The sequence below is a fragment of the Episyrphus balteatus genome, chromosome 3 (assembly GCF_945859705.1).
Source record: "Episyrphus balteatus chromosome 3, idEpiBalt1.1, whole genome shotgun sequence".
Lineage (NCBI taxonomy): Eukaryota > Metazoa > Arthropoda > Insecta > Diptera > Syrphidae > Episyrphus > Episyrphus balteatus.
Window position 1 is genome coordinate 3,134,810 of NC_079136.1, and position 16,055 is coordinate 3,150,864.

The 16,055-nt window shown below is 29.6% G+C and overlaps 1 protein-coding gene across 1 annotated transcript in view; it reads left to right on the plus strand.

The window, feature by feature from the left end:
- Nucleotides 1-299: 299 nt before the first annotated feature.
- The window catches only part of LOC129915791 (ABC transporter G family member 20), a 56,004-nt gene continuing 40,248 nt past the window's right edge, over nucleotides 300-16,055 (plus strand). Inside the window, exon 1 of the mRNA XM_055995472.1 lies at nucleotides 300-593. The gene's annotated coding sequence lies outside the window, so the exon portion shown is untranslated. The remainder of the gene's footprint in view (nucleotides 594-16,055) is intronic.

Consider the following 16,055-nt stretch of genomic DNA (forward strand, 5'->3'; position numbering starts at 1 on the left):
CAAAAACTTAAAACTAAAACTAAAACTAAAGAGCCAAGTTTTGGTTGGCACAAACGAAGGCAAAAGAAAATTTAATGTGTGTGCTGTGCTTGTGAGCTCCTCCAACCCATCCAATCCACACAACACACCAACCATCCATCTCTCTGTGCTCTGCATCGGTTAAGTTAAGTTCGGTTGAGTCATTTCTGATATATTCGTTAGCCAAGCTTGCGAGCTATTAACATTGTGTGGGACAAGATAAGCTAGCAAGACTTCGTCGTCGTTATAGGTATTTCATTTTCATTTTTTCGTTTGTCGAATCTCGAGCTCGACTCTATATCGACTTGAAAAAATTATAAGCCTCAGCGGTTAGTAGTTTCAAACTGACGATTCAGTTAGTGTCGCGCATACAATCGGGCAAGGTGGAACGGATCAGCCAACACTATAGATACATTTTGAAAGTATCTCAGAGCTCTCTGCAAAAATTTCCTCTTTCATTTCTTTTAAAATTTTTTGTTTCGGGTACCGTCGTCGATACCCAAAATACTGGTTTCCCAACCACTCCATACCTCGATTATACCTGTGTGAACAGAGATTGCGCTGCTCAAAGTGAGGTAAAGATACAAGAAAAACAAAAAATGTGCAATCGTTGTTAGATACTTAACACTTGCATTTTATACCACTACCACTATTACCAATCTATCTCTTTTATTTTACTACCGGGATGGTCTTGAAGTCTCCAGAATAAAATTTATGTTTCCACAATTTAGCAATCGAAAAATGAGTCCAATTATAAATTTTTGCTGACATTACATAAAAATACAAAAAACCAAAAAAAAGTTTAAAATCGGGCCAACTATATAAAAAAAATCCGACCTACATAAAAGTGTTCGAAGCAATTAAGCAGACTTGACATTAACATGGAAAAAAATTGTTAACTTCTTTAGTAGCGCATTACTGGAAAAGATATTATTTAACAATTTTCAAAAAAGATATATCTTGTTTTTTTTTCGATTCTTCCTTGGTCTTGGTACACAAATCTACCTTTAAAAAGCATTGTAAAATGGACAAGACGTTATTGCTTTTAGCATCAGTTACTAAAGTGATAACTTCTTCTATTGAGTTTGTGTACTTTTGCGATAAATGTTTGCAAATATAGACATTTTTTTGATGTTGTTGTAATGTTTGTTGTCGTGTATCTAGTGCAACAAAAGCAAAAAAAAAAAAAATAAAGTGAATAATTATAAATTTCAAAATGTTTTTTGTGTGATTGTTGTTTTTTTTACGCAATTTTTTGAATTCCAGTTTTGAACATACTTTTGCAATTTTGTTTTAGAGGTGATATCCTAGTATTGATACTTTGATACTATTATTTTGTATATGCATAAAAAAAAGAAGAAAAAACAGCTGTGTGTGTGTTATGCAAACAATTTTTAATCATAATTAATTTCAAAAGGTGGTTTATGTTTGATTTAAGTATAAAAAGAAGAAGAAGAAGAAAAAAAAAGTTAATAGTTTGCACTATGTGTTGTGTTGAAATTAATGGATACTCTTTGGTATGAACATTTTTTTATAAATGAACAGTGAACACATACCTAATCACAAAAAACAAAGCAAGAAATGTAAAAAAAGGCAAAAGAAATAATAAAAAAAAAATATTAATAATAATTATTATTATTGTTGTGCAATTAATAAACAACAACTTAAATATTCATCTTTTTAAAATATTTATTGGATTTGGATTACGTCAAATCGCAAGTTTTTAAAATATTTGTTTATTCTTTTATGATTTCTTTAATTAAAATTCTTAAATATAAATTCTTGATTAATAATGTGGGGTATTTATTTTTTTATTATGTATCTAATTTTTATTTTATTATCTTCAATTTAATTCTTCGACCAGTTTTCCACCTATGTGTATATATAATTTCTATATCCTTTTTTTTAAGAGGAACCAAAACTGAATATTTCTTAAAATATTAAAATGAAAAATATAATGGTTTTATACCCCTTTGCTGAATCGAAACTTAAGCTTTTAAGTTCTACATAAATCCTTATGTGACAGTTTACTCAGAGGAAAAAGTAGGGAATAAGAGAATATGGTCAACATAAATTATTTAAGTTTCAATTCAGCAATTTATTGGCCCTAGTAATTTAATTTTATAATCGTGGTTTTAAAAGTATCAGAAATTATTTGATTTTTGAAAAACTAATCACAATTTAAAATTTAAAATCCCAAATTTCATATTTCCTATAAAATTCTCCATACTCCTTTGATGTCATGCATTATTTTTATTCAATTTAATACCCATTTTTTAAGGCTTATGAAAAATTATCGAATTGAGGATTTTAATAGAATTTGATAGCTTTAAAAATTCGTTAGCAATTTTTAAAAAGTAGCACAAATGATTAATATAGGTATAGCTTTTGCAACTGCAGAGCATAGAATTATTCACTATATTGCAATGAATTTTAATGAACCTTTTAAACTGTCTAATATTTTTGGGTTAAAAAAATTTTTTTTGAAAACGGGTTGATGAATTTTTTGGTAATAAGTTTCTTGGATATTATTATTTAAATGGTGTTTAAGAAGTTAAAACATATTTTTTATTTGTTTACACATTATTTATGTAATTCCTTAAAGAAATCAAATTTTTCCTAATTTTGATTTTTACCGACTTCCAAAAATGAGGTCATTTTTTGTTTTTATGTTTGTTACCTCATAACTTTGGACTGAGTGGAAAGCCGGTGCCTGCAGTGTGGTCCCATTTCAATTTCGTCCAGTTCTGGCTATAGAATGTATGAGAAAACAATAAAACCCATGGAAGTCGGTTTGGTTTTTTGATAAAAATATTTTTTATATTTTTCAAAAAAAACCTTTAAAATTAGTACAACTCTTACCATAAGATGATGAACGTCGTACAATTTGCGAATCCCTAAAGCCGTTTCCGAGAAAATTCAATACCTCGAAAACGTTGTATGGTGAAAACCACTTTCTCCCTTATCGTAATGTTGGTTTAGATTTAAATAAAAAATGTTTGACACGAAACCAATACAAAATAAATGGTGTTTGATTTATTGTATAATTTTGAAAATAGTTATAAACGCTTTAAAAAAATTATAAATATTAATTTACAAATTTTTTTTCAAATAAAGTTTTTTATCCTATTTTGAAGAAATTGTTAGTCAACATCTCTTCTCTCCGATCGATGTCTCAAAATTTCAAGTAGTTTCACTCAGACAATGAGAACGTCAAAAATCTTAACTCGTGACAGGTAACGCTTAACTAGCTCTAAAGTTATTTTTTTTACGAATTTAAAATTGCTCTTTAGTTCTGCACCGTTTAAAAAAAAAGGTACTCATACACCCCAGTGACCCTCTATCTGAGTGCACCCTTTGTCCGGTGGATATTGTAAAAACCCCACCAGTTCAAAAGATTCAAGAATGGAAAGTTATGAATTGATGTAAATTCGTTTACCCTGCACGAACAACTACCCTTTTAAAAACACCATTTAACCTTATTTAACACCATTTTTTACCTCTCACCTTTTCCAACAATTTATATCTCGGGAAAAACCCAACAATACCCAACATACCTCATATGTAATATATTAATTAATTGTGGATGTGGTTAGGCAATTTAACTTCAATAAATTATTAGTTATTTATAGTTTAAAATAAATAGTACCTACTTAGAACACTTTTTAATGGCAAATTAAAATATATACATATCTAAATGCGGTTCAAATGTCAACCATTTGCATATGAAATATTCACCCCTATTACGAATGTTATAAGAATTTGTTTAGAAAAAAAGAACTAGGTATTTAAAAAAAAAAAAAAAAAAATAAATAAATAATTAGTAAATGTGGAAATAGACCCTACTTATTCTTTACTTTAAAAAGCCTTTATGTCAAAAATTTGCCATAAATTTAAAACGAAACAATAAAAGTATAGCATTCCATAAAATGATGCACTTTTATTTCCATAACAATAATTATTGTCAAGTGTCCAACTCTCGCTAGAAAAATGCCATTTTTTATTGGAGAAATTTGCTCTTTTTTTAAAAAGAACTCGAAGCTATTTTTTTATTTCTATAATGTGTTGTATGTGAATTGAATGCAAAAATAAGAGTAGCTTATATTATTTTCAAGTTCAATATCTTATTGATAGACCTATTTTTAATAAAAATATTGATTCTTCAGCTAAATATTATTATAAGTTTAAAAATTTGAATTTTGTCTGATTTTATCCGAGACAATTCTACAATCATATACAATATACATGCATACAAAAAAATTATACAAAATTATGTACATCATTTATAAATAAATAAATATAAATAAGTCGTAGGAGAAGCTCCAAGAATCTTGAAAAAAAAACTTCACTCGATTGGAATCGAAATTGGAATTAAATATTCTAATCATGCAACAGCCTTTATGGGATTGGAAGTCTGTGTATACATAGAGACAACAACAAAAAAAATCTGTTCGAATAATTTCACTTGCCCATTTATATGCTTTGTCAATCATCAAATTTACTTTTGTATTTTAGTTGTTGTACATTATATTATAAGTAAATAAGGAATGAGAAGTCGAGAATTTTTAACTTGAAAGTAAAATCGGCACTCGAAGTGTCATTTTAGTTTGAAATAGAAACAAAATTTTGCACCCGCTTTTGATTATATCCAATTCTTACTTATAATCGGAGACAAGAAGAATTAAAAAAAGCTTCTCAATTTTGTTTACTTTTATTTCTATTAGGGTCATTTCCCCTATAATCGAACACCTAGTAGCTTACAAAAAAGTAATCCTCAACTGTGAGGAAATCGTTCAACTTAAATTCGTTATATTAAGTTAATTAATTGCTGGAACTCAAATTGTTTTTATTAAATTTAAGTTTCTTTTATTTACTTTTATTGTTTTTTTATAAAAAAATAAAAAAATGAAAAAAAGCCAAATTTCCCAGTAGTCGAACACTTGTTTCCTGAAGTCGAACATAGAGTTTCCTAATTTCGAACGTAAGATTTCGGGCACAGGTTAAACATAAAAAAATGTTAAAACTAATTTTTGGAATTTGTATTTCAGTTTTAACGAACAAATTCATAGTATTATGAAGTTTTTATTCAATTTAATTGAAATAGGTACGAAAGTAATAAATAAACCTTACAAACATAAAACAAAAAAAAACATAAATAGCAATATTCTTCAGCAAAGTAATTTTTGGAATTTTTTTTTAAATGCAATGTAATGTATAGTGGTACATAGGTACTAGGTAATAAAAGTAAATTAAATATAATAAAATAAATACAAAAAGTTATAAAAAACATAATTCAGTTTTTTTTCACGGTAAGTTTATGAGCCAATCTGCGACCTTGCGTTCCTCATCTTCTGTAAGGACTGTAGAAGGACCCATGCGCTTAAGCCCATCTGCAAATTTCCCAAGAAACGACTAAATTTAGCAACTATTCGAACAAAGGAAACCAAAAATAGTAAGTTTCCTTGATCCGAACACCCGATAAAAATGGGTTCGAATACTGGCCCACCCGATAAAAATGTGTTGGAATACTGGCCCTTAAGATTTTGCTATCTTTATCGTAAGAAAATCGTGAGAATGATTTATTTTCCTATAATATTTCAAGCTTGAGCGAACGAAAACTATTTTGACGAGGTTGCCTATATTCGAACACAAGTGTTCGAATAGCAAACTCGTTCAAATTAAGCTTCCTATGTTCGAACAGTTAAAATATTAAATAAATATTAACTTTTTGGATACAAATTGTATGTTTTTGAATAATAATAGATTTAAAATAAAGAAAAAACTTTTAAGAATGTGTATTGACCTCAATTTTCACACAATACAAACAGTTTACCACAACACTCGCAACACTTTTTTTTTTCTACAAAACCCTTAAACGATGGCACTCTCTGAGGCTTAACACAAACTACCATTCTTATAAACGTTGACATGAATTGTACTAGTTGAAAAGTTCTCAAGGTTTAGGGTAGTAACACATTTAGACTATTGCATTTACATAAGTTGAAAATCTAGAAAATTACACAGTTTAAAAGTGTTCGACTACTGGGAGTGTTCGGATTTAGGCGACTCTACCCTATTTGGGGTTCCTGAAGTTTGTCAATTAAAAATTGGACTGTGAATAGACAAAAAATTAGTGTTCCATCTTCTAGTGGTTCTTCCATATATTCCCGTACAGAATAGTTTTTTTTTAAACAACATTTAATATTTCAACCTTATCCCATGAAAAAAATTAATTATTTAAATTAATGCATTACTCCTGAAATAAATAAATAAAGTAAACAGCTGAGTTTAAATACCTTATAAGTTACTAGAATTGATAATAATAAATTTGTTTTAGCCTTGAGAATATCTTGTTTAGAAATTTAATATTTTTTGATTTAAGAAGAATTTAAATTTTTTAATTTCTTGTTTCACTCCAACTACTGGTTTTGTTCTAAGACAAAAAAAAAAGTCCCAAATAATAAAACAAACAACATAATGTAAATATTCAAATTCAAAATTTGAATGTTTTTGTTAACTTTGGATTCAAAATAAAATATAGGAGAGATTTATTACCAGAAGACATCGTTAGGTAGCAATTACTAAACAAGTTTCAATTAACTTCACATTAATATGCCACATTTTAACGATACTGCATTCAAAGAGTTTATATGTTATATTAATGTCAAAGTGCGATATTGGTTGATTATTTTAATCTTTATCATTTTCCAAAATAAATTAAATAAAAACTACGCAATTATAGAAAATTTATGTTAAATTAATTAAAATTAATTTGAATAAATAAAGAAACCAGTATACAAAATAAACAATTTTGAAAAAAACCACAAACTTGAATATTTTGGTATTTTCTTATTTTCTTTGCAAAATTAATTCTCTATGCTAATAAAGGACAAGTTAGTTATCAAGCAGATTATTCGTTTTGTTTTGCCTAAGAAGAATGTAGAATAACTATCATTAAACCGCACATAAACACAACTTTTTTTCCTATATCACCTACTGACCTAAATATATTTTAGTTAAAGATTTTTTAATAAATTGACGTAATTCTGCCAAACTGATTTTCGCAAGATCCGTTCTCAAAATTAATATCTCAGCTTATTTTTCAAACAATCATTGATCGTGGAATGCGTAGTCAAAATCATATTGATATAAAATGAAAGGGATTTTTACTGTCTTGTCTATAAATCTGTACCAAAAATATTTTTCTACATTTCACAAACTTTACCTACTCCTCAAAAGGTGATTTTATAGCATGTTAACAAGTAATTCATTTGTACTAGAATAAAGTGTTTATGTGTACCCGACTTCGTACTTATGTTCGTTTGTATGTATGCATGTTTATATTTTTGTTCATATGTTCCATCATAACTTTTAAAATAAGTATCTTAATTTGGCAAATGAGATATCGCTGGAAGTTTCTTGCTTATTCCTTGGTTATTGGCACCACACTTTTTTCACTTTCATTGTTTTGACCTGAGGAGGGCGATATGTGTTTTTTAAGTAGGTAGGTTCATTTGTTTCATCAAAACTTCTAGGCAACCATTAACCCTTTCGAACCCAAGCTATGAAAATCAATAGTAAAAAATGTTTTTTTCAGTATTATCGTGTCAAAAACATTCCAACTAAGAAATATAAATAGCAAAAAGTTATTTTAAAAAATAATAAATAGCAAAACTAATGTGTTACTCTCATGTTACATGTAAGTATTATACACTGCCTATGACCACCAAAAAAAGTCGGACAACTGAGAAAATAACTTTTAATGGAACAATAATGTATGCTATTTCTTCTAAGCCAAAAAACAAAACACTTTCTGGATTAACATTTTTTATATCTTTTTTTTTCAAAATTATGGCTATTATAAAAAAAAAAAACTTTTGCAAAAAAAAATACAAAAAATGTGAATTTCAGTCCCTTTTTTCGATAAAAAAATTAAAAGTATGATATTTGACTAATTTTTTGTAATAATCCAGTAACTAGGCATTATTATTAGAGATGCCGCGAACATTGGCCGAAAACAGAATATTCGGCCACGCTCTTCGGCCGAATACCGAATATTCGGCCGCCGAATATTTGGCCAAGGACACTCAGAAAAAAACGTGGGTAATTTCAAAAATTTTATAATTTGTTTCAAGAATAGATGTAGCTTAAAAAATTCCCAACAACATCGTATTGCAACGATGAATAACTGAACTACTTTTAAGATAAATTCTGAACACACTACCTAGTACTGCAAAGGTAGACATCTAAAATCGAATTATATATGAGGACTGTTCGCCAAGATCGAACGGCGGACCCATACAAGTGGTGGTCAACACATACTACAAAATTTCATATTTTGACAACATTTGAGGAGCTGATTTCCAGCTATCGGAAAAAAATTGGAAATGAGATATGCATGTCATTTTTTATATCTTTTCAACGCGCGTCTGATTCAATCAAAAATAATTTTCTTAACAGCACACAGAGATAGTTAATCAATGTCAAAAAACGACTTTATTTCCAAAACAGCCTATTGAACACCAAATATTTTTTCCAAAATGGCCTACGCAAAATGTCCTTTCCAATCAATTCAGTAAAAAAAATATCAATTTGACGTATGATAAAATGCCTCATTACGATGATGGAGGAGTTACAAAAGTAGTTTTCGTCATCACTTAGTTCCGTTCGTCCATCTGTACAGCGTGCTAGGACCTAAACGGTCTAACGATTTTAATTAAATTTTGTGTACTTAAGGGTTTTAGTAAATAATATTAAGAATCTGTGTTTTTAGTTTTTCTCAAAAATTTGGATAATGCTTGTGGTTTTTTTGCGAAAATCGACTTATTTTTTAGCTTATTTCGTACCAATTTTTTTCAAAATTTACAGACTGTTATTTCTTATCATTTAAAAGAATGAAATATAGAGCTATTCAAATAACCAAAATAGACACTCCAAATTACAAGAGCAAGTACGTGCGATCCAGAAACGCATTTTAATTCAATTTCATTTATAAAAATGTATTTTTGTTTCTTGTTATAAACTAAAATACTGATATTGATAAAGGTTTATTTACAAAAAATTAAAAAAAAAAATCGTGATTTTACCTGCAAAAGAATATTTTTTTAATAGTTTTACTTCCAAAAGAAGACATAACGCAATTATACTCGTACTTCCAAAAGCAGATATACCGACTTTTTAATAAGGAATTTTCAATATAAAGACTTGAGATATATTTATTTTGAAAACTTTAATTTTATTAAAATTTCGTAAAGAATAAATTTGTAGAAGATTATTTTGCTCTATATCTTCTGTATTACGAAGTAATGGTTTTTGGCATTTTACTCAAAACTACCTTCAGGCCAGATAGCTGGTTTTGGAAATCACCTCCTCATTTGTCTATATATGAGTCGTTATAAGTGAAATTGGTACTATTTAACATTCTCTAACCGCCAAAGATCCTTCCTGGGGCTAGAAAATGCATAAGCAACAAAATAAAATGTATAGTTTAAAAAAAAAAACTAAAAATACGCTTTTATCATGCACTAAAAACTATAAAATAATTTATAATTGACTTATAGGAAATATAATTATTCCTATCTTTGTGACCTTTTTTTTAAAGAATTTAAATTCAATCCTAAGTGGGTTAAAATTTTAAATAATTTAACTGTTAACTCAAAATACAACGTAAAAAACGCTTCATCGTTTATTTCAACTGTTTCACCAGTTATTTTAGAACAAGGTAGTATTCTTGTTTCGTTTGATGTTGTATCTTTATTAACTAATATTCCATTAGTATTAGAATTGGTTGGAATATCATTCAAAACCATACAAGAATTCAAAAGTTGAAATTCCTAGAAATATTACGTTTTTATGTAACAAGACCTCAAGCCCACTTAGGATTGAATTTAAATTCTTATAGGAAATAGTGAGATCAAAAATAGTCGAGCACTTTGTTCAAAACTTTATGAAAGTACCAACAACAAAAATGCGCTCTACGCTTTTTGATCTAACCATTTCCTATAAGTCAATTAAATTGTTTTATAGTTTTTAGTGCATGATAAAAGCGTATTTTTAGTTTTTTAAACTATACATTTTATTTTTTACTTTTTAGTCTCATCATGATTTAAAGTATGTAGGTTTAATTCGACTTGGGTTGTATTGTATTAGCCTCCAAAATCCCTCTCTTTCGCTCGTACCTGCAAGGCTAAAATTGATTTGGGGTGTTTTGACTCCCCATGCCCCTCCCCACTAAAATATTGTGAATTCATCCGAACTACATATATGTATATGTACAATATTTCAGTTCGATACGATAATTGGAAGTAGGCCAAAATATATTTGGGGTCTTCAACCCCCTCAATGCCCCTCCCCAGGGTCCGGACCACTAAAATATTGTGTTGTCGTCCGAACTACATATATGTACAAAGTTTCAGTTCGATACGATAATTGGAAGTCCCAAAAACAATTAAGCCCTACGAAACCAAACCCATTGCAGTGTATAGGAGAGTATAGGAAAACTCAACAAACTTTGCAAGATAAACAAAGTCGCTCTCCACTAGAAACCTGAGCACTTTGGTGTGGGAATGATTAGGCAAACTCCTTAGCAAAATGTGCCCCGAACCGTATTGCGGCGAAAACCAGAAAAGCACAAGATTGCAAAAAGCTACCGAAACTGAGACAGACCAAAATGATTCTATAAATGAACCAAGAGCGTTTCAAATCCTGTAGGAGTTTGAGTAAGAATTGCCTCCGGATAATCACAGGTTTCCTCACGGGACAATTCAAACCCAGTAAATAATGCGGCATGCAGATTCTGCAATGAACAAAAAGAAACACCAAACCACATTCTCTCCTGTTGCAACGCACAAATACATCAAAAATTCAAACATTTGGGCTGCTACCAGGCCATAGAGGAACAATTAAACCTTATGAAAACTCTATGGTTTTCATGACACGTTTGTCACTTTTCGCATCTGCTCTTCTTAACTTCTAGATGAATTCTACGGTGCATTGCGGATTGGCCTTCAATTTGGTATCAATAGTATTTATAACGGAAATTGTTTGTTAATTTCTAATCATGTCATCAACGTCTCTGTTTATAATTTTTTTTAATTATAAAGGTGCATTCTAGGTTTCAAAAACTCGAAAATACATATTTCGAAATAATTAAAAAAATATATATATATTTGTAACACTAATACCTATTTCGAAATAAAAAAAATTTCTTTAGTACAATTTTGATCTCTTTTTTAATCAATGAAAAATTCGATTGCATGTTTCCGATTGGGGCAATAGCATTTGCCATTGAAAAAAAGATATCAAAAGTGTATTAAAGTATATTTCTTGATTTCGAAATATTTTCGTGTTTTTGAAAATTATGGTTCATGGTCAGGTCTTTAGAGTCGAGAGGGTAAATCAAGAACATTCTGTTTACTGCTTGATTCAATTATAATAAAGTCGATGACTAGATAACGCGTACTTGCTCTAATGGTCAATCAAAAAATAATAGATTATTAAAACGATTACATTATTTATAGTTCCGTTTAATGCATAGTTGACATGAATTGATATTCGCCAGTAGCGAATTTTTTATTTCTGTTATTTTATTCAAATAACATGGGACATTTTGGAATGTTGTAATTTCTAAACAAGAAAACTTCATATGTGTTACTATTTGTTGTTTGGTTAAATTTTGACACTAGCCTGGTGAATGTAGGTTAAAATTTATTGAGCTGTGGAGCAGGCTAAAATGGGTTTAAAGTTGAGGTGCAAGTGTAAGAAAAATATAAAAAAATTAATACAAATAACTTTGAATTCATCATTTTGGAAAATCGCCATACCAAATCATTGTTATGGATTTTCTTTTGAAAATTATTACAGATATCAGCTGTGAAAACTTGTTTTCAGTGTTATCACACTTAAATAAACCAACTATCCAAAATGAGAATTTTTTTTGAAAATTTTAATCGTGGTAGAAATTTTAACCCAAATTTTAACGCAATCACGTGCTTTTCAAGAAATTTTATTACAAAACACTAATTTTGGCTCAACAATCTTACCCGACTAGAGCATTTCACAAAGAGCTATTTCCTTGACGGACTATTAAAATTGTATGTACTTATCAGTCAAAAACTTTTTCAAATTCTGTAAAGACAATATCACCTTGATAACCCTTTAAGAAAATTTTAAAAGAAAGTAATTAAAAAGGTGGACAAGTGGATCAATATTGATATGAAGATATTATCTCTTATAGGTCCACTTGTTATAATTTAACCTTCTTTTGAAAAATTATCAAAAGGAATAATCGAGTTTAGGTAATCTTTTCACATTTTGCAAAGGCTTTTGACAAAGAATATATAATGACTAACGTAATAGGGGTAAATAAAGCGCAGTCAAAATAGTAGCAGGCTGATTTTTTGAACACAGGGTGATATTGAGTTGCCCTTAAATCTGTGAAAAGTCCTGAAGTTTCCTCCGTGCGCTATTCCCGTTGTATGGGGTGTGTGGTTAATTTATTTGCTTTGCCAAAACTTATAAAAAATCAATTGGTTAAAGAACTCAGATCAGATTCTCTCTATACTATACCAAAATATCAAAGGTACAAAATGTCTTCAGTCGACCCTGGTAACTTCTCTTCAGTTTTGTTCAAACAATCTCTAGGAGAATCAGTGTTTTGTTATTAGAATGATTATCTAAACCAAACAAATTTTAAAGATATTTATTGTTTACATTAACTTTAATTTCAAGTGAATAAATTTGTAGAAGATTATTTTGCTCTATATCTTCTGTATTACGAAGTAATGGTTTTTGGCATTTTACTCAAAACTACCTTCAGGTCAGATAGCTGGTTTCAGAAACCACCTCCTCATTTGCTAAAGTCTACCTTTCTTCTCCTGGGACAAGTGTTTACAGTTAAAGACTATTTTTCGAAGCAGGAATAGTCTACGAAGATAAATGTAATCGTTTACTACCAACAAATGCGGAACAAATAGTTTTCACAACACCACAACTTGCCTTTAGTAGATTTTAAGTGCTAAAATTAAAATTTTTTAATAAAAGACACATTTTGGTATAATAATTTATGTCTTTTTTCTTCTCCATTTGGTATTAGGTATTTAGTTTAGGTATTTAGTTTAACTATTCGGCCGAATACCAGAAAAATAGGCCGAATACCGAATAGTGGCCGAATGTTCGCGGCATCTCTAATTATTATCTTTCAATTAAGCCATCGAAACCTAAAAATTATTTCATGGAATATTTTTTACGAATTTTTAAACATATGTTACATGAGAGTAACGCTGGGTCCGAAAGGGTTAATAGTTTGAAAAAAGAGGTAACATTATAAGTATTTTGTTCTTCTGCTGGGTAAAAGCAATGTAAAATCCGCAAATGCAGACCTGCCGCATGAATTGCGACATCAGCATCCGACTCCGCATCCTCAATGAATCAATCATCAATCAATAAATCCATACGTATTTTAATGCGGATGCGGATGCAAAGAAGTTGCTACAAGAAAGAATTTGAGCGGAGCCGGCGAATGGCGAGTATCAATGAAGTATGAAGTTTTTAGAATTTGGAATTCGAACTGACTTAATTTGCGAAATTATCAAATTTGGGCTGCAGTGAAATAGAGATCTTTCTTTTCGGACAAAAAAAAGAGCCAAAATGTGGAGGAAACCTATCTTCATAAAGAAAACTTTACCGACAATTTCTGCCCACTCCATAAATCAGTGTTCCTAGAGAACAATTGTTAAGTAGCGCGGGCTTAATTTATCAACCTCTGTGTGACCAACTTGATGCAGAGAAAGAGTCTTGGGTTTCTACCAGCTTTTCATAAACATTTACTATCTAAGCATGCGAGTACTAGATCACAGTTTTTGTCCTTAGCTAAATCCACACTAAACCATTCCACAAACAATTAAGTTCACAAGAATTATGGTACCAAAAACAGCGTAAATCAGCACTAGTTGAGCTTTTTTGCGCTTTAGAGGTCACCTTTTCTACCTACTTAAGTCCTTGTTGTTCCTAATCATTTCTTTTAAATTCTTCATGCACTCATGTTTCTTTGCTCTGTTAGCACAATACCCTTAGCTTTAGTACACTTTTACTGCCCCAAACCAAAACCATACTCATTAAATAATAAATTAATTTTATTTAATCTAAGTATCACGTATAAGTTCTTATTTTGAGCTATTAAAGTTAATGTTGCATTCTTATTTTAAAGTTGCTTGTTTCTTTTTACTGGATAATTACATTTAATGTTGAGAAAATAACTTTTTGATTGTATTTCTGACTTTTTGAACAAAAAACCCGTACCGATGTCAAAAAACTCCTAAAATTACTAATTTCCTTTCCAAAATAACCTTGGCTTTAAAACTGAGACAAGTATCACTTAACCACGTAAGACTATTGATATCATCAAAAAGGAATAAACTCATTATTATGAGACTGACAGACGACGCGTAAGAAATAGGTCAATTAGAAATGAATTTCATTATGATTTTATGATGTTGACAAACAACGAATTTAATGTTTTCATAATTAGCCACAACTTAAATTTACTCAGACAAATGAAGATTTAAAAATTGCATTTTAAGAAATAATACAATAATTATACCTTTTGTCTGCTATTAAAAAACCTTAAATATACCTACCTTAAATGTTTGACTACCTGTTTTTGCATTTTTTTTTCAATTTGTGTAATTTTAATAGGAAAGGTAGGTACCTATACATAAACCCCTTAAATAGTATAATAATTATTTAATTGAATTTTATTCTAATTATTTCTGTCAATAAAATGCTTAAGTGAATTGCGTGCTAGAAGTAGCTAGTAGCTTAGCTATTCGTAATATAAGCAATCCACTCACGAATTATAATTGTGTAAACACTTCCTTGGCAATTGCTGACATTTTGAAATGCTAGTTAAACTAATGCGCGATGCTACAAATGTGATATCAAAGTGGCCTACCCTATCAGAGGAACGTGATGTGGACCAATGAGCTTAATTAAATATTTTTTATTATCAAGATAAAAATGTTCATTTTCATTTAAATTATTAGAAAAATGAAAATGATTATTTTGAAATAATAATAAAAGACATGGATATTAAATTTAACTTGTTGTAGAAACATTTTTTGATATAATAATCACAACAAAAACATTACTGTTAAAAAAAGAGCCAAGTTCTCCTATGTTGAAATTATGCTGGTACAAAAAGTACTGAGATGTAAAAGTGTACCAAGTTCTAAAGTTTGGGTTCAAATTCGTATCAATAAAATTTTGATTGTTCTCTTGACAATTTTTCTTAATTATCGATTTTTAAAGTTATTTCAAAAATTGCCAAGTAAACAATCAAAATTTTATTGATACGAATTTGAACCCAAACTTTAGAACTTGGTACACTTTTACATCTCAGTACTTTTTGTACCAGCATAATTTCAACATAGGAGAACTTGGCTCTTTTTTTAACAGTAATGTTTTTGTTGTGATTTCACTACTTTTTGCAAGGTATGGCTGTAGAATATAAAATCTCTATATTTGATGAAAATTCAGTGAAAATGGGTGGTTGCCACGCCCCCTGCCTGAAATTCTCAAACTTTAAATTTTTTCCTTTGTGTAAACTACCAGCTCCAACATTCTACCAAATTTCAAGATTCTACGACAATCAGAAGTGCTCTATAATATTTGATGAAAATTCAGCGGGAATGCCGGTTGCCACGCCCCCTGGCTGAAATTCTCAAATTTAAAATTTTTTCCTTTGTATAAACTACCAGCTCTACCAAATTTCAAGATTCTACGACAATCAGAAGTGCTCTATAATAATTTATGAAAATTCAGCGGAAATGGGCGGTTGCCACGCCCCCTGGCTGAAATTCTCAAATTTTAAATTTTTTCCTTTGTATAAACTACAAGCTCTACCATTCTACCAAGTTTCAAGATTCTACGACTATCAGAAGTGCTCTATAATATTTGGTGAAAATTCAGCGGAAATGGGCGGATGCCACGCCCCCTGGCTAAAATTCTCAAGTTTTAAATTTTTTCCTTTGTATGAACTA